The sequence below is a fragment of the Mobula birostris genome, chromosome 7, assembly GCF_030028105.1.
Source record: "Mobula birostris isolate sMobBir1 chromosome 7, sMobBir1.hap1, whole genome shotgun sequence".
NCBI classification, from domain to species: Eukaryota; Metazoa; Chordata; class Chondrichthyes; order Myliobatiformes; family Myliobatidae; genus Mobula; species Mobula birostris.
The window spans coordinates 175,747,012-175,770,589 of NC_092376.1; the positions used below are offsets into that span (position 1 = coordinate 175,747,012).

Genomic DNA, 23,578 nt, shown 5'->3' on the forward strand with positions numbered 1-23,578 from the left:
CCTCTAGCCTCGCTCTCTCGGCCTGCTGCTCTGCGGCAGGAGTTGCGGGTAAGAACCGGCTGCTCGGGATCCGCGTCCATCGGCGGCGGGAGCGGTGACCGGGACCCCATTGGCCCCTGTCTGCACCCGGCAGATACCCATCCTCCTCGCCTGATCCCTATCTGGCGGAGTTTATTCCCGATTATCCGTCGGGAACGGGTGCCGCCGCTAACAGGAGCCCTTTCGGTAATTGATTGTTTCGGGCTAATTAATCAGTTGTAGTTAACACTACCGAGCAAACGATGTGAACATTGTTCACTAAAATGAACTTTGTCTTTCATCAGGGACCTGGAAGGTGGGAGCATGATGATGTCGGCAAGGAAGGTAAGCTATTGTCAAAGTCAGCATGTATTCAAGGGGCCGAACGGCTGCCTCTTCCATGACCACGTGTGCATTCATTAAACAAGGTTGCTTGAAGTTATCTTGGTCGTCATCCATTTAAATGTCTGTTTGAAGTCACATAAAAGTGAGAGATTTCCTTTACTTTTTAATTTTATATTATCTATTGAGATGGAGCGTGTGGAACTGAATTATGTGGTGAAATATGTTTTTCAGCATCAGTACATTGCAATACATAAAACACTGTACAGTACAATATGGCTATATATAAAAAAAACTGCAAAAGCAGCAAAATACTGAGTAGTGGTTCAAAAAACTGATGGTGGAGGGAAAGAGGCTTTTCCTGAATTGAGTGTGACTTCAGGCTGCTGCATCTCTCTGATGGCAGTAATGAGAAAAGGGCATGTCCGTATGTCTTTGGGATACTGGTGCAGTAAATTGTTACGTGTGCTGATATCCAACCGTCCTGCCCTTTCGCTAACCCCTTTCCTGGATTACGGTGTAAAAAATGATCGAACTCTCTTGAGTACTGAATGATTGAATTACCACCCTCTCCTAGGGAAGATATTCCCGAGATTCACCACTTAAACAAGTTTTTTTTTTAACTTGTCAAGACCCCATGAATGAAGAATTGGAGTAGGGGCAAGGGATTCTGATTTCTGGATCATTTGAACCTCTTCCGGGGCAGGCGGGACCTGTACTTGAATCTGAGGGGGACCAATATTCTTGCGGGCAGGTTTACCAGAGCTGTTGGGATTGGTTTAAACTAATATGGCAGGGGGATGGGAAGCAGTATGACAAGCGCTGAGGATGAGATAGCAGGTTTCCAAGTAGATGATGTAAGGAAGGACAAGGTACAAATGCAAACAGAGCAGAGTTAAATTGTACCACAGGCAAAATTCAAAAGGGTGAAGAATGCAGGACTGTACTGAAGGTGCTGTATTTAAATGCGCATAGCATTCGGAATAAGGTGGATGTACTCGTGACACAATTAGAGATTGGTTGGTATAACATGGGCATCACTGAGTCGTAGCTGAAAGGTGATAGTTCACAAACACAAGGAAATCTGCAGATGCTGGAACTTCAAGCAACACACACAAAATGCTGGTGGAACGCAGCAGGCCAGGCAGCATCTATAAGAAGAGGTACAGTCAACGTTTTGGGCTGAGACCCTTCGTTAGGACTAACTGAAAGAAGACCTAGTAAGAGATTTGAAAGTGGGAGGGGGAGAGGGAGATCCAAAATGACAGGAGAAGACAGGAGGGGGAGGGATGGAGCCAAGAGCTGGACAGGTGATTGGCAAAAGGGATACAAGGCTGGAGAAGGGAGAGGATCATGGGATGGGAGGCCTAGGGAGAAAGAAAAGGGGAGGGGAGCCCAGAGGAAGATGGAGAGCAGGCAAGGACTTATAGTGAGAGGGACAGAGGGAGAAAAAAGGGGAAAAATAATAAGTAACAGATGGGGTAAGAAGGGGAGGAGGGGCATTAAGTTAGAGAAGTCAATGTTCATGCCATCAGGTTGGAGGCTACCTAGACGGAATATATGGTGGTGTTCCTCCAACCTGAGTGTGGCTTCATCTTTACAGTAGAGGAGGCCATGGATAGACATGTCAGAATGGGAATGGGATGTGGAATTAAAATGTGTGGCCACTGGGAGATCCTGCTTTTTCTGGCGGACAGAGCGTAGATGTTCAGTAAAGCGGTCTCCCAGTCTGTGTCGGGTCTCGCCAATGTATAGAAGGCCGCATCTGGAGCACCGGACGCAGTATATCACCCCAGCCGACTCACAGGTGAAGTGTCGCCTCACCTGGAAGGATTGTCTGGGGCCCTGAATGGTGGTGAGGGAGGAAGTGTAAGGGCATGTGTGGTACTTGTTCCGCTTACACGGATAAGTGCCAGGAGGGAGATCAGTGGGGAGGGATGGGGGGGGACAAATGGAAAAGAGAGTTGTGTAGGGAGCGATCCCTGCGGAATGCAGGGGGGGGGGGAGGGAAAGATGTGCTTAGTGGTGGGATCCCCTTGGAGGTGGCAGAAGTTACGGAGAATTATCTCTTGGACCCGGAGGCTGGTGGGGTGGTAGGTGAAGACCAGGGGAACCCTATTCCTAGTGGGGTGGCAGGAGGATGGGGTGAGAGCAGATGTACGTGAGATGGGAGAAATGCATTTGAGAGCAGAGTTGATGGTGGAGGAAGGGAAGCCCCTTTCTTTAAAAAAGTTGAACTGTGAAATGGCGGAGATGTGGGTGAGGGCAGCATTGATGGCGGAGAAAAGAAAACTTTTTCCTTTGAAGGAGGAGGGCATCTCAGATTTTATGCAGGATAGGTTCTGCCCAGGCTGCTCAGTGCTCTGGGTGTCGATCAACCTGCAGAGAGAAACTCGTTTTCTTCCAATCCTTGTTAGTCCAGTAACCCCGGCTGACAAGGACACTGGATCTCGTACATTCCTGTTAGCTGTTCATGTGCGGGCCCGCTCAGTGCTGGCTGGTGCGCTGAAAATTCAGCCTGTCAACTGTAGAACGAGCTGTCGTTGTTCAAAGTAAATTTGTTAGCAAGTTCAAGTTTGTCATACATGAACACAGCCAAATGAAACAGTGTTCCATCAGGGCCAAGGTGCAAAACACAGTGCCAACAACAATTAGCAAAGTACATAGATGTCACTGTGAGATTTGTTTTCTTGCAGACGTTCACAATAAATACAACAAAACAACAGAATCAATGGAAAAAACACAGAACTGAGACGAACAATGTGCTGACTGGTCTGCATAAGGCTGACTACACAGCACTCGTCTCTGAGCAAGGTTTGCGATCTTCTGCTGTAGACAGCTCAGTACAGCGCTCAACAGGCTGGATACAGAATATATTTCCCTGTGTGCTGAACTAGAACCAAAACTCCGTTTTGGGGTCTAAGAAAAGTCACTTAGTTTACATCATGGTTGGTAAATCAGTGGAGTTCAGTCACTCGACTGCAGACAATTGACCTTGAGTATTTAATTCTTGCAAAGTGTCTTGTGGCTAGCACAGTTGGGCATGTTGTTTAGTGGGTTTCAAACTCCTGGGAGAGCTCGTCGCGCACAACCTCTCATGGTTCCAGAACACATTCTACACAGTCAAGTCACCTCTACTTTCTGAGGGGCTGAAGAGAGCTGGACTTTGCACATCCGTGCTCGCGTCTTTTTACAGATGTGTAGTAGAGAGCATCCGAACATGCTGCGTTACTGCATGGTACAGAAACTGCACTGCGACAGACAGGAAGGTTCTACAACAGGTCAAAACTGTCCAGAGCATCACTGGCACCATCCTATACACTATCAAGGACATGTATACTGAGAGGTGCTGGAAAAGGTTCAGGAACACCATGAAGGATCTCACCCACCCTGCTCATGGACTGTTTATCCCACTCCCGTCAGGGAGGGGGCTATGTAGGATCTAGACCAGGACCACCAGATTCAAAAACAGTTACTTTCCCTAAGCAGTAAGGCTGATCAACACCTCCAACCACTAACTCTACCACTAATGTATTATTTCCCATCGGTCACCTCATGTACAGCCTAGAGCCACTTCATGGACATACAGTCAATCGATACAGACTATGCCATATGTTTTTATATTTTTTTTATTAGTATTGTGTTCTTACTGAGTTTTTTGTGCTTCAGCATATCCAATGTGCAATGATGTCACTCTCCTTTACACTTGTGTACTGGATTGACATTGTACAATCTCGAATGAATGGCCTGTTTCTGTGTGGCGTTACTCTCTGTGATTATGAGAAGTATCCAATGATACCCTTAGTGATACATGTTCTACTCCCACGCTACTGTCAATGGGATCGTGCTGTGTACAGATTGCCTGTTGTGTTGACCTGATGTTGAGTATTGAATTGTTTACAAAGTATTTATGTGCTACCCTCGATTGTGAAGGATACACGTCTCATCTGCAACCCCTGTTACATTGCTACTGTGCTGCTTTCTTTCAGAATGGCTCCCCGAAAAGGAAAGGAGGAGAAGAAAGAGCAGGTGATGAGTTTGGGAACACAGGTGGCTGAGAGGGTTTTCAACGACACCTTTGTCCATGTAATGGACCTGTCTGGCAAGTGAGTAACCGATGTCACAGTCTCTCAGCATCCATAGTGGGGTAAACATGGGGGTGTCGGCAGCTGGAGGTACAGACTGGGTTGGGCATCGTGGGGATAGGAGGGGAATTGGTGAGCACTCTGCTGTGCTCAGTTCCCTGGAGCCCAGTGTACGACCAGATTGTGAACCGAGTGTGAGTGTTTAACATTACCAGTAGATGTAAAGGTGGATGCCGGTGAGGATTACGTGGAGTGTTCAGACTGCAGGATCAGCTTTATCCCAGCTGCTCAGTGCTGTGGGTGTCGTTTCCCCCTGCAGAGAGGAACTCGTTTTCTTACTATCCTTGTCAGTCCAGTAACCCCGGCTGACAGGGACGCTGGATCTCGTACATTCCTTGATAGAAGTGTATAGGGTTGTTAGAGGTATGGAGTGGACAACCAGTACCTCTTTCCTAGGGTGACAGTGGCTGGCTAATGTATCTGTTGGCTGGACAGTAAGACCATAAGATAGGAGCAAAATTAGGTCATTTGGCTTATTCAGTCTGCTCTACCATTTCATCATGGCTGATCCATTTTCCATCTCAGCCCCAATCTCCTGCCTTCTGCCAGTGTCCCTTCATGTGCTGACTAATCTAGATACATCAATCTCTGCCTTATAGTCTCCACTGCTACCTGTGGCAATGTGGTCCACAGATTCGCCACTGTCTGGCTAAGAAGTTCCTCTTCAGGTCTGTTCAAAATCTATTCTGAGGCTGTGTCCTCTGGTCTTAGGTTTCCCCTACCAGTAGAAACATCCATTCCACATCCTCTCAGAATTCGATAGGTTTCAATGTGTATGGGAATCGTAACACAATATTTGTGGTGCTACCACTCACATGCTTGATTGAGGTTTATCTAGCTTGCGATGTAAGCGGCCCTGTGGCTGCTGTATTGTAGTCATTAATCTGGAAGGAGAGGGCACACGATTGAAAAGAATGTTGCCGGGACTTGAGAGCCTGAGTTATAAGGGGAGGTTGGCCGGGCTGGGGCTTGATTCCTTGTAAGAGGTGCAGTTTCCTCCCTCACCCCAGTGGACGTACAGGTTAAGGCTGGTAAGCTATGTTGGCATCTGAAACATGTTGACAACTCCGGGCTGCCCTCAGCACATCTTTGGGCTGTCGTATAACATTACAGCATAGAACCAGGCCTTTCAAGCCATCTACTCCAGCTGAACAATTAATCTGCATCCATATCCATGTATACTTACATCAAATTTCCCCTCAGTCTGATACACTTCAGAGATTACAGTGCTAATCCATTCAGTCTTTTCCTATAACTCAGGTCCTCAAGTACTGGCAATATACTTGTCTGTTTTCTCTGCGTTCTTTCAATCTTATTGCTATCTTTCCTGCACATAGGTGACTAGAATTGCACACAATATTCTAAATTCAACCTCACCGACGTCATATACTACTTTTAACATAAACTCTTGTACTCAGTTGTAACATGGGTGTGCATCTTGGTTAGTGTGAATGTGTTGGGCTGAATGGCCTGTTTCTGTACGGCATTACTCTGTGACTACAAGAAGTATCTGATGATTCCCCTAGTGATACTGTACATGTTCTGTTCCCACTTTACTCTTAGTGGGATCTTGCTGTGTACAGATTGTTTGTTGTGTTTTCTCTTGTGTTGACCTGATCTTAAGTATTGTTTGCAAAGTGATTATGTGCTATCCTCGGGTGTGAAGGATACACGTTCTGTATCCGTGTTCTCTTCCACCGCCCCTGTTACATTGCTACTGCGCTGATTTCTTTCAGAATGGCTCTCTGAAAAGGAAAGGAGAAGAAGGAAGAGCAGGTGATCAGTTTGGGACTACAGGTGGCCGAGGGGGAAATTGGATTTGGAGTTTGCCACATCTTTGCTTCCTTCAACAACACCTTTGTCCACATAATGGACCTGTCTGGCAAGTGAGTAACCAATGACACACGTTGTCACAGGAGATGTGGGGTAAAAACACCAGGCAGTGCAACATGGGGTGTCGGCAGCTGGAGGTACAGACTGGGTTGGACATCGTGGGGATAGGAGGGGAATTGGTGAGCACTCTGCTGTGCTCAGTTCCCCAGAACCCAGCGCATGACCAGATTGTGAACCGAGTCTGAGTGTTTAACGTTACCAGTAGATGTAAAGGTGGATGCCGGTGAGGATTAAGTGGAGTGTTCAGACTGCAGGATCAGCTTTATCCCAGCTGCTCAGTGCTGTGGGTGTCGTTTCCCCCTGCAGAGAGGAACTTGTTTTCTTACTATCCTTGTCAGTCCAGTAACCCCGGCTGACAGGGACGCTGGATCTCGTACATTCCTTGATAGAAGTGTAAAAAGGTTCTAAGAGGCATAGAGTGGACAGACAGCATCTCTTTCCTAGAGTGATAGTGGCCAATACCAGAGGGCATTTAATTAAGGTGATTGGAGGAAAGTATAGGTGGAATATTAGGTTTTTTTACACACAGTGGTGGGTAAGTGGACTGCCCTGCTGAGGGTGGTGATAGAGGCAGATACATTAGGGACATTTAAGAGACTGTCAGATAGGTACATGGATGATAGAAAATTAGAGGTTATGTTGGAGGAAATGGTTGGATTGATCTAGAGTAGGTTAGAAGTTTGGCACCATATCATGGGCCGAAGGATCTGTACTGTGCTGTAGTGTTCTGTGTTCTAGCTTCATGACCTTCTGACTGGGGGCCGGTGCACTGACTTCAGACGGTCAGCCGCAGAGTGAGCTGCCCCTCCACCTACTTCAGGGTTCTGAATTAATCTGTCTCTGAGACGAGGTTTGCAATCCGTAGACTCAGGCTGCAGGCTGGATACAGAGAGTTTTCGCTTGGCAAAGGCTTGTCTACAGCCAGAATTCAATCTTGAGATGCATGAAAGGTCTTTTAGGAATGAGCTGTGAATTCTCTTCATTTAGAGGTGGGGAGTTCTCTGTCTGCAATGTGATGGCCAAGTTGCTGAATATAGAGAAGGAAAAAAGCTTGCAAGAATGTCGGGGAGTGAACACAGAAATGATGTTTGTGTTGGAGACCACCGGGTTTGTATTGTGATGAGCCTTGACATGCTGCATATCCCATTACTGGTATCAGTTAGAGAATATGTCGGGGAGGTGGTGGGGTTTATCACTCAGTGTCATTTATTTGGCTTTATCTCCCTTTGGATGTCAGCTGCCCTGTGGTGGCTGACTTGCAGTCGTTATTAAGCTGGAAAGTGAGCAAAGAAGATCTATGTTAATGCTGTCAGAAGCTGAGGGTCTGAGTTATGTGGAGGTGTGAGCAGGCTGGGACTGATTCCATGTAAAGTGCTCCGCTTTCTTCCCACATTCCAAGAACACATTAGTAAGCTGTGGCCCTGCTGTGTTGGCACAGGAAACATACCGACGCTGCGGGCTACTCCCGGCACATTGTCAGACTGTCGGCTGTTGGTGCAAAAACCACCCATTTCGCTTTATGTTTCGACGTAAATAAAGCTAATCTTTAATAAATCTGTAGCATAGACTGGAGGCTGACCTAGAGGTGAGAGAAAAAGTTTAAAAAAGACCCGAGGGCAAACAGTTCAAAGTTAAATTTATTATCAGTGTACGTGCACATCACCACATATGACCCTGAGATTCTTTCTGTGGGCATACTTAACAAATTAGTTTTGAATATTTTGATACAGAGGGTGGTGCTTACGTGCAGTAAGCTGCCAGGGGGAGTTGAGGCAGGTGCAGTGCTAATATTTAAAAGCTACTTGGGGACTTGGACTGGTGCATAGATAGGAAATGTTAAAAGGGATTTGGAACAATGGGATAGTATGTGCGAATCTTGGCTAGTATGAATGCATTGGGCTCAGCGGCCTGTTTCTCTGTGGCATTCATCTCTGTGACTATGGGCTCTGATTGCATGGTTCCCACATTACTGTTCATGAGACCTTTATGTGTACGAATTGCTGGTTGTGTTCTCTCTATTGTGTTGACCTGATGTTGAGTATTGAATTGTTTGTAGAGTGTTTATGCGCTACCCTCGGGTGTGAAGGATACACATTCTGTGTCAGTGTTCTCTTCCACAGCCCCTGTTACATTGCTACTGTGCTACCCTCTTTCAGAATGGCCCTCTAGAAAGGGAAGGAGAAGAAGAAAGAGGAGGTGATCAGTTTGGGACCATAGGTGGCCGAGGGGGAAATTGTATTCGGAGTTTGCTGCCTCTCTGCTTCCTTCAACGACACCTTTGTCCACGTAACGGACCTGTCCGGCAAGTGAGTAACCGATGTCACACAGTCTTGGCAGCCATAGTGGGGTAAAAACACCAGGCAGTGCAACATGGGGGTGTTGGCAGCTGGAGGTACAGACTGGGTTGGACATCGTGGGGATAGGAGGGGAATTGGTGAGCACTCTGCTGTGCTCAGTTCCCCGGAACCCACTGTACGACCAGATTGTGAACCAAGTGTGAGTGTTTAATGTTGCCAGTAGATGTAAAGGTGGATGCCGGTGAGGATTACGTGGAGTGTTCAGACTGCAGGATCAGCTTTATCCCAGCTGCTCAGTGCTGTGGGTGTCGTTTCCCCCTGCAGAGAGGAACTCGTTTTCTTACTATCCTTGTCAGTCCAGTAACCCCGGCTGACAGGGACGCTGGATCTCGGACATTCCTCGATAGAAGTTTATAGGGTTGTAAGAGGCATAGAGTGGACAGACAGCATCTCTTTCCTAGAGTGACAGTGGCCAATACCAGAGGGCGTCTGATTCAGGTGATTGGAGGACAGTATAGGTGGAATGTTAGGTTTTTCACACAGAGTGGTGGGTAAGTGGATGCCCTGTGGTGTTAGAGGCAGGTACTTCAGGGACATTTAAGAGACTCTCAGGTAGGCACATGGATGATAGAAAAATGGAGGCTATGTGGGAGGGAAAGGTTAGGTTGTTAGGTTGATCTAGAGTAGGTTAAGTTTGACACAAGATTGTGTACTGTGCTGTGTTCTAGCTTCATGACTTGACTGGGGGCTGACTTCAGACGGTCAGCCGCAGAGTGAGCTGCCCTCCACCTCCATTCAGAGATCCGCTGAATTAATCTGTCACTGAGGCAAGGTTTCTGATCTTCTGCTTTAGACCGTTCAGCATGGGTCAACAGGCTGGTTGCAAAGAGGAGGGTTCCCTGAGGGGTGTCTACAAGCGGGGAGAGCTCAATCTTGTGATATTAGGGGCGTCACTTACAATTAAACCCAGTGATCTCTTTAAGTAGTAGTTGTTGATCTGGTGCAGTTCTCCATCTCTGTTCTGGAGGTGATGTTGCTGAGTATTTTAAATGAAGAGAGAGTTTTGTCACAACGCATTTAGTAATTTGGGTGGGGGATATGGATGTGTTTGCAGAAGAAACTGTAACAAATATTCTGACATATTTGCTTTTTTTTGATTCAGCCACAAGAGGTGTCAACAAAAGAGGAACTGGACTGTACACATGTTAAAGGTAATAAGATTATTTCATTAGACTTGTTTAAACAATGAAGTAAAGAAAGTGATTTAGTGAAGTAGTGAAAGAGACATAACACTACATCTCAACCGTTCATTAAGTCATGCTTCACAATATTCTGCTAGAGGGAACTGCGAATATCTGATAGCTCTTCCACTCTCCCTCCTAACGTCCTTGTATCTATCCTGAGCTCCTAGCAGTGGTTGCGACCCAGCCAAAGAGAAAATTCCACCTTGCACAAAGAAATTGTCCCTTTTTATACCCTTCAAAAATCTAACATAACTTTCACGCCAACACTTTCTATTTCTTTGTGGCTCCTTGCCCCTAGCTCTGCTTGGTCTGGGTGACTCTGTAAAGAGGAAAGCATTCTTCTTTGGTATCCAGTCTCGGGTTAGTCTTCGTGCGCGTCTCCACACTGCCACCACATTACAAGCTAGGCACCATTTTGTTTTACAAACTTCCATTTTGCCTTGCACATCCTGGCACATACCAGGAGGAATCAGGTTGAACTCTTTCCTGACAGAAACCTTTTGTAATTGCATAGAGATGAGGCTCAAAGAGCTGAAAGTCCTCTTATCTGTTCATTTCCTGTGCTATCAGTGACAGTGTCGGGGGTGGGGGGAGTGCGCTGTTATTTGGTGTTACCTAAGTCTGGATGTAAATAGCCCCTTGGTTGCTGTATTGCAGTCTTTATGCTGGAAAGAGAGCAAAGAAGATTTTCAATAATTTTGCCAGGACTTGAGGGCCTGAGTTATAGGGAGAGGGTGTCACTTTGGGACTTCCAAAGTTTTGGAAACATCAGTGGCCTAATAGAGCTGTGTACAATCATGAGGGATATAGATGGATGCACTGTCTTTTTCCATGAGAAAGGGAATCAAAATCTGGCAGAAGGGTTTAGGGTGAGAGGGGAAAAATTTACAAAAAGCTGAGGGGCACTCGATAGAGCAGATCCTTATGTGGAGTGAGCTGTCAGAGGAGGTGGTTGGCGAAGATCTAACAAGATTTAAGTTATTTGGGCAGGTATGTGGTTAGGAAAGATTTGGAAGGATATAGGCCAATGGGACTGGCATAAGTGGGCTTTGTGATTGGCAAGAATGAGGTAGCCTATATTGTGTGTGTAATTAATCTGTGACTGTGTGGTGAAACTCACCTGATTCCCTTGCTAAGCCATATTCAGTTTCCATGTTGCTGTAGTACCTTACCATGTACAAATTGTGTTTTCTCTAGTGGCCAGACCTTCGGTATTTAATCAGCTTAGAGATATCATCAGGTGTCATGGGATCATCTTCTGCCTCTGTGTCCATTTCTGTAGTTCCTGTCGCATTGAGTCATACATCTGTACAGCTCAGAAACAGCACCTTTGGCCCAGTTAGTCTGTTGTGAACTGTTATTTTGCCCAGTCCCATTGACCTGCACCCAGAGTCTCTCTCCCCGTCCCATCCATGTACTTCCCCAAACTTCATTGTTGAAATCGTTTTCACATCCACTTCCACTAGCAGCTCATTCCACACTCTCACAGCCCTCTGAGTGAAGAAGTGCCCTGTCATGTTCCCCATAAACATTTCACCTTTCACCCTTAACCGATGAACTCAAGTTGTAGTCTCAACCAACCCCAGTGGAAAAAGCCTGCTTGCATCTACCCCTCATAATTTTGTACACTTCTCACATCTCCCCTCAATATTGTAAGTTCTCGAGAATCAAGTCCTAACCTATTCAGCTTTACTCTGTAACTCAGGTACTCAAGTCCCTGCAACATCCTTGTAAATTTTCTCTATGCTCTTACAGTTTTAATGATTGCTGTGCTGCTTTCTTTCTGAATGACTCCCCAAAAATGACAGAAGAAAGGAGAACAGATGATCGGTTTGGGACTTCGGTTGGCTGATGGGGAGAATGTATTCGGAGTTTGCCACATCATTGCTTCCTTCAGTGACACCTCTGCCCACGTAACGGACCTGTCCGGTAAGTGAGTAACCGATGACACAGTCTCTCGGCAGGCGCAGTGGGGTAAAAACATCAGACAGCAACATGGGGTGTCGGCAGCTGGAGGTACACACTGGGTTGGCCATCGCGGGGACAGGAGGGGAATTGGTGAGCACTATGCTGTGCTCAGTTCTCCAGACCCCAGTGCACAACCAGATGGTTAGAACTGAGTGTGAGTGTTTAACGTTGCCAGTAGATGTAAAGATGCTGGTGAGGATTACGTGAAGTGTTCAGACTGCAGGATCAGCTTTATCCCAGCTGCTCAGTGCTGTGGGTGTCGTTTCCCCCTGCAGAGAGGAACTCGTTTTCTTACTATCCTTGTCAGTCCAGTAACCCCGGCTGACAGGGACGCTGGATCTCGTACATTACAGTTACCTGTTCTGTGGCCTGGTGTGCCAACACTGAGGACAATAGAAAAATTACTTGCGTACGAGGAATGAGACTGGAGAAAGTGATGATGTGGAGGGGGTGCAGAGAAATTGCCTGTAGTTACCACCATCTTCTCTCTTTCTATTGCCCAGTTTGGTTCCACCTCTCACCCTTTCTACTCACCTGGCCATCATCTTCTGGTACCCCTCCTTCCCCTTCTTCCATGGTCTGGTCTACTCTGAGATTCCTTCTTCGGCCCTTTAACTTTTCTGCCTATCACCCTCTTACCCCCCCCCCCCCCCCGGCCAACTTCATCCCCTCTACCCTCGCCCTCCCTGTTACCTCTCAGCTTGTACTCCTCCCTCTCCCTCCAACTTCTCATTCTGGCTTCTTCCCCCGTACTTTCCAGTCCTGAAGAAAGGTCCCTCCCGGCTCGAAATGTCCCTTTATTCATTTCCATCGATGGTGCCTGACCTGAGTTTCCCCTGAACTTTGTGTGAATTTACAGTTTATTGTGTGCACAAGTACGGTGAGGCACAGGGACAGTGGAAAGCTTGCTGGCAGCATCATTGCAGGCTTGTAGATAGTGGCAGCACAGATATAACGGGGCGTCACGGTCACGTAGTGGTTAGCATGACACTATTACAGCTCAGGGCGTTGGAGTTCAGTGCTCATTTCTGGTGCTGTCTGTAGGTTTCCTCTGAGTGTTCCAGGTTCCTCCCACAGTTCAGATGTACTGGTTAGTAGGTTAATTGGTCATGGTAAATTGTCCCATGTTTAGGCTAGGAGTTAAGTTGGTGGTGTGCTAGGCCATGCAGCTCATTGGGCTCAAAGGGCCTGTTCTGCACTGTATCTCTAAAATAATATACATAAATTATACAGATTATTCAAGACACTGAAGAATAAAAAGATGGGGGGGGTGGTTTCACACATGAGTACAGGTGCTGGAATTTTGGGCAACATGCAGAATGCTGGAGGAACTCGGTGGGACAATGTTTTGTCTTGAGACCCTTCATCTGCACCCAGATAAGGGATCTCAACCTGAAAAGTAGAAGAAAACAAAGCTGTTCCTATAGAACAACTAAATTGTGGTGAAAATCCATCTGGTCCACTCTTTCTGGGAGAGATGCCATCCCTACATCCTGTTTGGCCTAACTGTGACCTTTAACCCACCTAGACGGCTGTCAGTGCCGCCACCTCCAGGGACAACACGGCTGCACACTTGTATTACCAGCACCACCCATATCGGATTCAGATTTGCCAATGAAATGCGTTGTTTGTGTTAACAATGAACACAACCCAAGGATGAGCTGGGTGCAGCCTGCAGGTGCTGCTTTGCCTCTAGTGCCAACTTAGCATGCCCATAACCAGTATGACTTTAGACTGTGGTAGGAAGCTGCAGCACCCAAAGGAAAACTGCCTTAATGGGGGGAAACATACAAGCCCCTTGCTGCCAATAGCGGGAATTGAACCCGATCTCTGGCACTGCATTGCACTAGCCCCTATGCTACCGTGCTGTCCTACCATGAACATAGAACACAGAACATGCATACAGCACAGGAAGAGATCCTTTGTTCCACAATGTTGTACCAAACGAATTTTAATGAAACGGATTTTAATGAAACAGCTACCTAATCCCTTCTACCTGAATGAAACAAGGCGTTATGATAACTGCTACAGGATTGTTACATGTATTTCCAATGTGATCAATCTAACTGACCAAAAACTGCCAATCTTTCTCATCTGCCTTTCACCATGGTAGCCGTGATCGTCTTGTAAACAATTGTGCCCTGCATTCCTTCTTACCTCATCTCTGCAGCTTCAGCTTACTGTCTTTCTCAGTCTTGATAAAGTCTCTGACCTGAAATGTTAACTGTTCCCCTGCACAGATGATGTGGAAGCATTGCTGATGGGTTATGATGCTGTGAGAACCCTGGTGCTGCACTGGACGCTTGTGAAGATAGACATACATTTCCATCTCTGTGCTTCAGGAGGACTAAGCTGGATCTTTGGGCAGGGGTTTTTTCCCCTGTACAGCCCTTGTTGACTATCTGAAAGGGCTGCTCCTCCAGTTCTGGCAGCACTTCATCCCAGCACTCCTGATCTATGGGCTTGCAGTACAGAGGGCGTGTGGGTTGCTCAGGGGATTACCTGGTAGGCCTGCTCCTGAGGCTGGCCAATATGGTCATACATGGGTTCAGGCAGCGGGCTGCTTGCTCCTCTTCGGGGTTGTGTCCATACCTGGGTCTCCTTGGAGAGGATCTATGGACATGGGGGATTTATGAGAATGGTGCCCCTCTCTTCCCAGAATTGAATGTTTTGTAGACAATGGGAATTGTATTTTAATTTGAAATTGTTATTAGATTTGTAAACCCCTGCCCATTGTATGTACGGTATTTTGTGATTCAATAAACTTGCAAGGTTGTGAAAAGAGAGGACCAGGCGGGTGTGATGTCTATGAACAGTAAATGGTTGCTGAGCGCACTGACAGCCAGCCCATGTTTCGTTCTGAACTGTTGCGATACACATCCCTTATTCATTTTCCCAGTCCTCTCTCTGGAGAGGTGTTAGTCTCATGACTTTGACCATCAGTCCCTCACTGGTTTCTGAGTCAAAAAAAAACCTATTCAAGAACTTTGTTATCAGACTGTACATTAATACAACCAAAAGAAACTACATTTCTCTGGACCGCAGTGCACCCACAATACATAACTCACGCGGCACACAAAATATTACCACAAATAAGTTAGTATATTTCAAAATGCATGTAGTGTGCAGCAGAGGTACAAGGTTGGTGGTGGCAGGGTAGTGTGTATGTGTAGTGTTCATGGGCTGTTCTGAATCTAATGATGAAAGGGGAAAAAGCTGTGGGTCTTCACCACCTCTGATGGTGCCAACGAAAAGGGGGGCCTGGATGGTGAGAGTCCTTCGTGCCACCACCTTGAGGCATCGCCTTTGAAGATGTCTTCGATGGATGATTTTTAAAAAAGGGACTTGTAAATTGCTTTTAAACTTTCCCTCTCTTACCTCAAATGTGTGCTCTCTAATATTTGACAAAGAAATGCTCTCCTATCCACACAAGACTATGGCTCTCATAGTATTATAAGACCACGGAACAGCAGAATTAGGCTGTTTGGCCGATTGGGTCTCATAATGGCTGATTTATTATCCCTCAAAACCCTATTGTCCTGCCCTCTCCCCATAACCTTTGACACCCTGACTAATCCAGAATCTATCAACCTCTGCTTTTAATACGCCCAGTGGCTTGTCCTCCACAGCTGTCTGGCAATAAATTACACAGATTAGAGCACAGAACAGGCCATGCAACCCACAGTGTTGTGCTGAACCAGCTAGAGTGCAAATCAGAAACACCCAAACACTAATACCTCCTGCCTCCACCATGTCCATAGCCTACAATTACATCTATGTGTCAGCCCAAAAGTCTCAAGTAGCACATTCCAGGCATCCAGCACTTTCTGAGTGAAAAAAACTTAACTCTCACATCCCCCTTGGACCTACACTGTCACCTTTCAAAGCCAAGATTGGACTCATAAACCACTTGAGAGCCCATAAGTAGATCAACTTGTCTGCTTGCATTTGCACTACTAAGGTGCAACACCTCACATTTATCTGGGTTAAACTCCATCTGCCATTTCTCAGCCCAGATCTGGAACTGATCTATATCGCACTGTATTCTTTGCCAGTCTACACTACTTACCACTCCACCAATCTTGAAGTGATCCGCAATTTACTAACCCACCCATCTACATTTTCATCCAGGTCATTTATATACATCACAAACAGCAGAGGTCCCATCACAGATCCCTCTGGAACTCCACTAACTACAGAACTCCAGCATAAATAATTGCCTTCAACCACTACCCTCCGACTTCTCCGCGTAAGCCAGTTCTGAATCCGAACAGGCAGTCCCCATGCATCTTAATCTTCTGGATTAGCCTCCCATGAGGGACTTTGTCAAATGCCTTACTAAAATCCATGTAGACAACATCCACTGCCCTAACCTCGTCAATCTATCGTCACCTTCTCAAAAAAAACGGTAAGACACGACAAGCCATGCTAACTTTCCCTAATTAAGGCCAGGGGTTTCCAAATGCTCATATAATCACTAAGAATTTTTTCCTAGCAATTTCCCTACAACTGACAGGAGATTCACCAGTCTACAGTTCGCATATTTTCCCTTGTTCCCCTCCTAAATACAATAGAGGTACAACAATAACCACGCGCCAGTCCTCTGGGACCTCGCCTGTGGCTAAGAGAGAACACGAAGAGTCACCACTCTCTGGCTAAGGAAATTCCTCTTCATCTCTGTTCTAAATAGACATCCCTCTAAAGCTGTGCCCTCTTATTCTGTATTCTGTATGGGAGCAGATGTTCTCAGGGAAATGCATGGCAGAAATGTGGCAAATGTTCAGGAAACATTTGTGTGGCATTCTGCATAGGTATGTTCAGGGAAAGGATGGTAGGGTAAAAGAACCGTGGTGTACAAAGGATGTGGAAAATCTAGTTATGAAAATAAGAGCTTATGAAAGGTTCAAGAAACTGTTAGAGCTCTAGAAAATTACAAGGTTGCCAGGAAGGGTCTTCAGAATGAAATTAGGAGAGCGAAAAGGGGCCATGAGAAGGCTTTGGTGAGCAGGATTAAGGAAAACCTCAAGGCGTTTTACAAGTATGTGAAGAGCAAGAGGATGAGCCTTGTGAGAATAGGACTAATCAGGTGCGATAGTGAAAACGTGTGCATGGAGTCGGAGGAGGTAGCAGAGGTACTTAATGAATAGTTTGCTTCAGCATTCACCAGGGAAAAGGACCTTGGCAATTGTGGGCAATTGTTGATAAGTATCCCCAATCAAGGCTCATTCAGAAAGTAAGGAGGCATGGGATCCAAGGGGACATTGCTTTGTGGATCCAGAATGGGCTTACCCACAGAATGCAAAGAGTGGTTGTACATGGTTCATATTCTGCATGGAGGTTGAAGACCAGTGGTGTTCCGCAGTGATCTGTTAGACAATAAGACCATAAGATATAGGAGCAGATCATATTATGCCTCTCCAAATGTTCATAAATCCTGCCTCTCAGGATCTTCTCCATCAACTTACCAACCACTGAAGTAAGACTCACTGGTCTATAATTTCCTGGGCTATCTCTACTTCCTCTCCTGAATAAGGGAACAACATCTGCAACCCATCAATCCGGAACCTCTCTCATCCCCATTGATGATGCAAAGATCATTGCCAGAGGCTCAGCAATCTCCTCACTCAGCTCCCACAGTAGCCTGGAGTACATCTCGTCCAGTCCTGGAGACTTATCCAACCTGATGCTTTCCAAAAGCTCCAGCAAATCCTCTTTCTTAATGACTATATGCTCAAGCTTTTCAGCCTGCTATAAATCATCCATACAACTGCCAAGATCCTTTTCTGTAGTGAATACTGAAGGACAGTATTCATTAAATATCTCTGCTATTTCTTCCAGTTCCATACACATTTTTCCACTGTCACACTTGATTAGTCCTATTCTCTCACATCTTATCCTCTTGCTCTTCACATACTTGTAGAATGCCTTGGGATTTTCCTTAATCCTGCTCACCAAGGGCTTTTCATGGCCCCTTCTAGCTCTCCTAATTTCATTCTTAAACTCCTTCCTGCTAGCCCTATAATCTTCCCGATCTCTCTCATTACCTCATTTTTTGAACCTTTCGTAAGCTTTTCTTCTTGACTAGATTTTCAGCAGCCTTTGTACACCATGGTTCCTGTATCCTACCATCCTTTCCCTGTCTCATTGGAACGTACCTATGCAGAACGCCATACAAATATCCCCTGAACATTTGCCACATTTCTCCCGTACATTTCCCTGAGAACATTGTTTCCCAATTTATGCTTCCAAGTTCCTGCCTGATAGATCTACAGTATGGATCGGAATACACAAACCACAAGGATTTAAATTACTGTCACCTTCCTCATATAGTGTCGGTTTTGTCAGTATGCTTTTTAAACCACACTTAAAGGAGGAGTGTTCAGATGAGGGATGATCCTGTAGGGACAGAAGGGGCCAGATTAGTTAAGCAAAAGATCCACTCAAGAACTGTACACTATCAACATAATACAGAATTATCCTCACTTGCTTTGTAAAATTCTAAGACCCCTTCTTTTGCAACTTTCTTGTTTTCCACATTATTATTTATTTAGAGATTTCAGCAAAGAACAGGCTCTCCAGCTCAACAATCCACGCCACCCAGCAACCCAACTGATTAATCCTAGCCTATATCACAGGACAATTTACAATGACCAACTAGTATGTCTTTGAACGGTGGGAGGAAACCGGAGCACTCACAGGAAGGAACGTACAAAATTTCTTACAGAGGGTGGAAGAATTGAGCTCCGAATTCCGACGACTTGAGCTGTAATACTATTGTGCTAACTGATATGCTAACTTGGCACCCCTAAATATTTGTACATTGGTTGTTTGTCAGTCTTTGTTTATGTATAGTTTTTCATAAATACTACTGTGTTTCTTTATTTTAATATAAATGCCTTCAAGAAAATATATCTTGAGGTAGTACATGGTGACTGCATATTTTGATAATTTTAGTTTGAACTTGGAATCTTGCCTTTGGTTTGAGATGTTTTAAGAGATGATTCTCAGAGTCATAGATTCAGACAGCAAAGAAACAGGCCATTTGGCTCAACTCTTCTATACCAACCAAGGTGTCCACCTGAATTGGTCCCATTTGCCCCAAACTTAATGGAAAATCCGACATAGAGTAGAGGATACAGCCCAGTGCATCATGGGTAAAGCCCTCCTCACCACTTTCAAGGATTCTTCATCCATAAGACCATAAGGCATAGGGGCAGAATTAGGCCATTCAGCCCATCAAGTCTGCTCCACCATTCCATCATGGCTGATCCTGGATCCCACTCAACCCCATACACCTACCTTCTCACTGTATCCTTTGATGCCCTGATTGATCAGGAAACGATCAACTTCCACCTTAAATATACCCAGGGACTTGGCCTCCATTGCAGATTCACTACTCTCTGGCTAAAAAAATTCCTCCTTATCCCTGTTCTAAAGGGTCACCTCTCAATTTTAAGGCTGTGCCCTCTAGTTCTGGATACCCCCACCATAGGAAACATCCTTTCCACATCCATACTGTCTAGCCCATTCAACATTCAGTAGGTTTCAATGAGATTGCCACGCATTTTTCTAAATTCCAGTGAGTACAGGCCCAAAGCTGCTAAATGATCCTCATATGTTAACCCCTTCATTCCTGGAATCATCGTCATTAATTTCCTCTGAACTCTCTCCAATGACAACACACACACACAATACTCCAAGTGCGGCCTGACTAGTGTCTTATAAAGGCTCAGCATTATCTCCTTGCTTTTATATTCTATTCCCCTTGAAATAAATGCCAACACTGCATTTGCCTTCCTTACCACAGACTCAACCTGCAAATTAACCTTCTGGGAGTCTTGCAGGAGGACTCCTAAGTCCCTCGGCAGTTCTGATGTTTGAACCTTCTCCCCATTTAGATAATAGTCCGCACTTTTGTTCCTTTTCCAAAATGTATTATCATACATTTCTCAACACTGTATTCCATCTGCCACTTTTTTGCCCATTCTTCCAGTTTGTCTCAGTCCTGCCGTCCTCAGCACTGCCCACCCCTCCACCTATCTTCGCATCTTCCGCAAACTTTGCCACAAAGCCATCAATTTTATTGTTTAAATCATTGACAAACAATGTGAAAAGTAGTGGTCCCAATACTGACCCCTGAGGAACACCACTAGTCACCGACACCCAACCAGAAAAGGCCCCTTTTATTCCCACTCACTGCCTCCTGCCTGTCAACCATTCCGTTATCCATGCTAGTATCTTTCCTGTAACGCCATAGGATTTTATCTTGCCTCACGTGTGGCACCTTATCAAATGCCTTCTGAAAATCCAGGTAAATGACAGCGACTGTCTCTCCTTTGTCCGCCTTACTTGATACTTCCTCAAAGAACAGATTTATCAGGCAAAATGCTGACTTTGACTTATTTTATCATTAGTCTCCAAGTACCCCAAAACCTCATTCTTAATAATAGACTCCAACACTTTCCCAACCACTGAGGTTAGGCTAACTGATCTATAACTCCGTTTCTTTTGCCTTTCTCTCTTCTTAAAGAGTGGAGTGACATTTACAATCTTCCAGTCCTCCAGGACCATGCCAGAATCAAGTGATTCTTGAAAGACCCTGACCAATGCATCTGTTATCTCTTCAGCAACCTCTCTCAGGACTCTAGGATGTAGTCCCTCTGGTCCATGTGACTTCTCCACCTTAAGACCTTTGAGTTTGCCTAGAACTTTTTTCTTTGAAATAGCAATGGCACTCACTCCTGCTCCCTGACACTCACGGACTTCTGGCACACCACTAGTTTCTTCCACAGTGCAGACAGACACAAAATATCCATTTAAGCTCATCCGCCATTTATTTGTCCCCCATTACTAGCTCACCAGCATCATTTTCCAGTGATCCAATATCAACTCTCACCTCCCTTTTACTCTTTATATAACTGAAAAAACTTTTGATACCCTGCTTTATATTATTGGCTTGTCTGCCCTCATATTTCATCTTTTCTCTTCTGATAGCTTTTTTAGTTGTCTTTTGTTGGATTTTAAAAGCTTCCCAATTGTCCAATTTCCCACTCACTTTGCTACCTTATATGCCCTTTCTGAGGCTCTTATGCAGTCCTTAACTTTCCTTGTCAGCCACGGCTGCCTCGCCCTGCCAACTTCTTCCTCTGTGGGACATATCTATCCTGTGCCTTGTGATGGATTCCCAGAAACTTCAGAATCTCTGCTCTGCTATTATCCCCATCAGTATCCCCCTCCAATCCACCTGGGCAAGCTCCTCTGTCATGACTCTGCAATTCCATTTATTCCATTGCGTTATTGATACATGTGACTTAACCCTCTCAAATTGCAGTATGAAGTCAATCATATTATGATTACTGCCTCCTAAGGGTTCCTTTACATAAAGCTCCCTATTAAGATCTGGGTTATTACACAACAGCCAATCTAAGATAGCTTTTCCCAGAGTAGGCTCAAGCACAAGCTGCTCTGAAAAGCCATCTTGTAGGCATTCAACATAATCCTTGTCTTGTTATCTCACACACATATGATTTTCCCAATTCATTTTGCATATTGAAGCCCCCATTACAAATATGTCATTACCTTTATTACATGCCTTTTACAGCTCCTTTTGGAATCTCAACCCCACATCTTGGCTACTATTTGGAGGCCTATATATGATTCCCTTAATTTTTTTTACCTTTGCAATTTCTTAACTCCACCCGCGAGAATTCAACATTCTCTGACTCTATGTCACCTCTTTCTAAAGATGTAATTCCATCTCTTACCAACAGAGCTACACCACCTCCTATGCCTTCCTGCTTGTCCTTACGATACAAAGCATATTGCTTGCTGTTAAGCTCCCAAATATGCCCTTCTTTCAGCCACGACTCACTGATGCCCGTAATATCATACCAACCACTCTCTTAAGTGTGCCATGAATTCGTCCACCTTTTTCTGAATGCTATGGTCATTTAAATTTAGCACCTCCAGTCCTGCATTCATTGTCCTTTTTAATTTTGCCTCTGTGGTGCAATTTGACCCTTTGCTCTGTCTGCATTTGTACCCAGTCATTGGCTTGTCCTTCCTTACATTCATGTTACACCCATCATCTACTTGTAAACCCGTTGGATCATCTTCAGCTCTATCATACTGGTTTTGATCCACCTGCCATATTAGTTTAAACCACTCCTGACAGCTCTACTAAACCTGCCAGCAGGAATATTGGTCGCCCTCAGATTCAAGTGCACCCTGTACCTTTTGTACAGATCATACCTGCCCTGGAAGAGGTCCCAATTATTCAGAAATCTGAATCCCTACCCCCTGCTCCAATTCTTCAGCCATGCATTTATCTGTCACCTCATCCTCACTGTTGCATGGCACAGGCAGCAATCCTGAGATCCTGCTCTCAGCATCTTTCTTAACTGCCTGTATTCTTTTTTCAGGACCTCCTCCCTTTTTCTATATATGTCATTGGTGCCAGTACGTACACGACATCAGTCTGCTTAAAATTATCATTTCAGGATAACGTGGATATGTTCAGAAACATCACGAACCCTGGCACCTGGGAGGCAAACTACCATCTATGTTTCTTTTTTGCATCCAGAGAATCGCCTATTTGTCCTCCTAACTATAGAGCCCCCTATCACTGCTGCCCTCCTCTTCAGTTCCCTACCCTTCTGAGCTACAGGGCCAGACTCAGTGCCAGAGGCTCGGCCGCTGTTGCTTTCCCCCAGGGTAGGTCATTCCACCCCCCCCCCAACAGTACTCAAAATGGAGTACTTATTGTTGAGGGGGATGGGCACACGGGTGTTCTCCATTATCTGACTTTCTCCCTTCCCTCTCACCCACTTATCTGTAGCCTCGGGGTGACTACCTCCCTGTAGCTCCTATCTGTCACCGCCTCACTTTCCTTAACAAGCCGAAGGTTATCGAGCTGCAGCTCCAGCTCCCTAACTTGGTCTCTAAGGAACTGCATCTCGATGCACCTGGTGCAGATGTGGCCACTGGGGAGGCTGGGAGTCTCCTGGAAATCCCACATCTGACACCCAGAGCAGAACACTAGCTCTGTGGCATAACCCCCATTCTCTCCGGAGTTAAATAAGAAATAAGGAATAAACTTACCTTGCTTCTGCCTGTTCTTACCAAAACCCTGTTTGAGCCAAAGCCTTACTACTCTGACTCAAGACTACTCCAATGGCGACCGCTCCCACAATGACCGCTCCACCAGGTAGTACTTCTCTTTTATAGAGACTGGGTTTTCCATGGAAAATTTTTGCTGGGCCTGCACGGGAACACTCCTTTGTGTCTGCACCATACTCCAATCATCTCATGTTCTCGAAATGTATTGCTTTTTATATTTTATATTCTGTATTTGCAGAGTTTATTTTCTTGCAGGCATTCACAGTAAATGCAAAAAACACAACAGAATCAATGAACGACCACACAAGCAGAGATGGACAAACAACCAGTGTACAAAAGACAACTAACTGTGCAAATACAAAAAAAAGGGAGAAAAAGGTAATAATAATAATGGTTGTTGTCCATCTTTGGTTGTATATTGTTTTTCATTGTTTTGTGTACAGTTTTTCATTTTTTGAGTAGTTTTTCATTGTGTACAGTTTTTCAGTTCGTGTTTAGTTTTACATTGTTAATAGTTTTTCAAAGTTGTAGTTTATCAGTCTGTAGTTTTTCA

The 23,578-nt window shown here is 45.3% G+C and overlaps 1 long non-coding RNA gene across 4 annotated transcripts in view; it reads left to right on the top strand.

Annotated features, from left to right (window-relative positions):
* LOC140200594 (uncharacterized) overlaps positions 1–23,578 on the top strand; it is a 26,294-nt gene continuing 2,716 nt past the window's right edge. Inside the window, exons 1-8 of one of the 4 annotated variants that reach the window (XR_011886670.1) lie at positions 1–48; positions 324–363; positions 4,350–4,466; positions 6,242–6,391; positions 8,555–8,704; positions 9,858–9,906; positions 11,695–11,868; positions 14,148–14,689. This is a non-coding gene — a long non-coding RNA (uncharacterized lncRNA). Of the gene's footprint in view, positions 226–323; positions 364–4,349; positions 4,467–6,241; positions 6,392–8,554; positions 8,705–9,857; positions 9,907–11,694; positions 11,869–14,147; positions 14,690–23,280; positions 23,404–23,578 lie in introns of those variants that run through there. The other 3 variants (XR_011886671.1, XR_011886669.1, XR_011886672.1) reach the window with 3 other exon arrangements.